Source organism: Corylus avellana, chromosome ca5 (assembly GCF_901000735.1).
Source record: "Corylus avellana chromosome ca5, CavTom2PMs-1.0".
Taxonomy (NCBI): Eukaryota; Viridiplantae; Streptophyta; class Magnoliopsida; order Fagales; family Betulaceae; genus Corylus; species Corylus avellana.
This window is the reverse complement of record NC_081545.1, coordinates 11362494-11365276: the sequence shown is the minus strand read 5'-3', so window position 1 is coordinate 11365276 and position 2783 is coordinate 11362494.

The following is a 2783-nucleotide window of genomic DNA, read 5'->3' as shown; positions in this document are numbered from 1 at the left end:
AAACCGAGGTGGTACCACAAGTACCAAAAAAACTCATTAACCTTCTTTCACAATTAAGGATCTAATTTTTGACAAATGACAAATAGATCTTGTCATTATATGTTTTGTCTAATTTTTAATGGCAAAGATGTGAGCTTGTATTTTTCTACAAAAATCTAATAACATATTTTTATCTGATTTAGGATTTACCAAACCCTAAATCCAATAAAATTTTATTCCTGACCATTATATTATCAGTAGTGATCTGGAAGATCAGGATCTACTGAAATTCCCTTAAGAATTTCAGATGATCTGGATCCGATCTGGAATCAAATTTCCACCTTTTGGCTTTTAAAAATATTTGTTTGGAGCAGTGCTACTCAAAAAAAGAAATTAACCTGAGTAGCCTGTCTAAGAATGAAGACTCACAAGCAACTTTGGGCTTTCGTTAAGAATTTTCAATCCCCTTTTAGTCGAGGGTCAATTTTAGGGTGTTGGTTTTCTGACCTTGAGAATATTATATGTGATAAAATATATTTTCATAATATATTATGTATTATAATTTTTTTAATATATGTATTAATTTTTTGTTTTTGTTTTTAATATATGTATTACATTTCGGTCCATCATCACCATTGGCCCAATCTTCTCACTGTAAGCCTTTGTCTTTTTGTCTTTTTTCTTCTTTATTTTTTTTATGACTAACTTCACTTTAAATTCCTGAATTACTAAGCGATTTGACAAGTCACCCTAAACTTCAAATCCTCTCAATTTGGACCCTTCAACTTTCAATTGCAATCAATTTGAACACTTTCGTTAGATTTTAAACGTTAAAAGTGAGACAATGATGTTTATACCCCTGAATTTTTTTTTTATAAAATTTCAAATTTACCCTTAATTCCATATTAAAAAATAAAGTTAATATATATATATATAGTCACAAGGGGGTTTTTTTTAAAAAAAAAAAAAAAAAAAAGAAGAAGAAAATTCAAGGATATTTTGGCCTTTATAGGTATTGACGTTAGAAGTTAATGGCTAAATCTGACAGTGGGGTTCAAATTGATTGCAATTGAAAGTTAAAGGGTCCAAATTGAGAGATTTTGAAGTTTCGGGGCGGCTTGTCAAATCGCGTGGTAATTCAAGCATCTAAAGTGAAGTTACCTCTTTTTTTTTTTTTTTTTTTTTTTTACAGGATCACTTTATTTTCTCTCTCTTTCTTAGGGCAGGTTTGGCTCCACGATTTTGCTGTAAAAAAAATATGTTTTTAAACAAAATTGCAAACAATATCCTTTTTGAAAGGCAATAGAAAAAAAATGTTTATTTGAAACCGTAGGCTAGGAGAGTGTTTTTAATAATGCACAATAAGGATAATTTCCATTTCAAATAAACTATTTTATGGTTAGAATTTAAAGTTGGTGTATCTACCGTATAGATGATTTCACATTATTTTAAATTTTTAAAAGACATACTAACATTAATTTTATATATATCGTTAGATACACAAACTTTAAATCTTGACCATTGCATATATTTTCATATGCATGATTCTAACAACTACTACAAGTTAGATATAAAGATAACCTCTCGGCCTTTGCTTGTGGACTCTTGGAAATAGTCCTCATCCCTTTGTGTTGGAATTGGTGTCCAAAACTTTAATTGGTTTGATAGTGTTTTGATAATGTTAAATATATTGTAGATTATATTGGAGTGAAAGCATGAGAGAGAGAAGAGAGAGAGTAGAAGATAACAATGGACTACATTGTATTATCTTCTATATTGATCTGTTTACATAGCTCTCTATTTATAGAGAGAGAAGAAGTAGTGGGCAAGAAACCCTAGACTAAGCCCTAGAATATGCAAGGAAATATAATAAAGTAAATAATATAAAATATTCTAACATCCCCCTCAAACTCAAGGTGCAAGCTTGAGTTTGGGAAAAAGTATGGGAAATAATGAATTATTATTTTTTTATTCTTTTTTTTTGCCGGAGTGGTGGCCGGAGATTGGCAGTCATTGGTGGAGGACAGCGGCAGCTGGCTGCTGATGGCTGAAGGTAGCTACTGGACCTAAATGTTGGGACTTGAATCCATTGGGATGGATTGGACCCAACACTTTGGCTTGAGACTTGAATTGGAGACTTATTGGATAGGCTAAATTGGTTCGGTTTGATTGGGCCAAAATAGGCCAAAACCCATGGACCATTGCATATGGTCTAACCCAAAAAGATATGAATCGGGTCTAACCCGTTGAACCGGATTGACTAATTTGAACCGGTTGAATGAATTGACCCGGTTAGACCGGCTTAGAACCTGATGACCCGGTTAGAAACCGGTTTTGGATCGGGTTGGAGATGCCTTGGATGGATCCAGAATTGACCTGGTTGGACCGGTTTAGAAAGTGGGTCGGTTACATGGGCCAAAATGGTTGAAACCCGTGGACTGTTGAATGGGTCAGTTTGGCTTAAAAAAAGACGATCTGGTTCTAACCCGTTGGATCGAGTCAAAAATATTGGACCCGGATGAGTTTGAATTATTATTTTTCCTGATCTGACACGTGGCAGAGGGCTAGGGTTGACTTGGTGCGCTCTCTGAGGGACACATGGTAGCATGAGGAGAAGAGCTTGGCGCATGTGGTGCACACACCAAGGGCTGCAGCTTCTTGAGGCGCTTGCACCGCACACGCCAAAAGGTGGCTGGCGCGTGGAGGCACATGAGAGGTGGTGTCGGCGCATGGAACGCCATGGGAGGTGCGTGAAAGACTGACAGAACCTTTCGGAGGCGTGTGGAAGCTTAGATGGCTGAGAT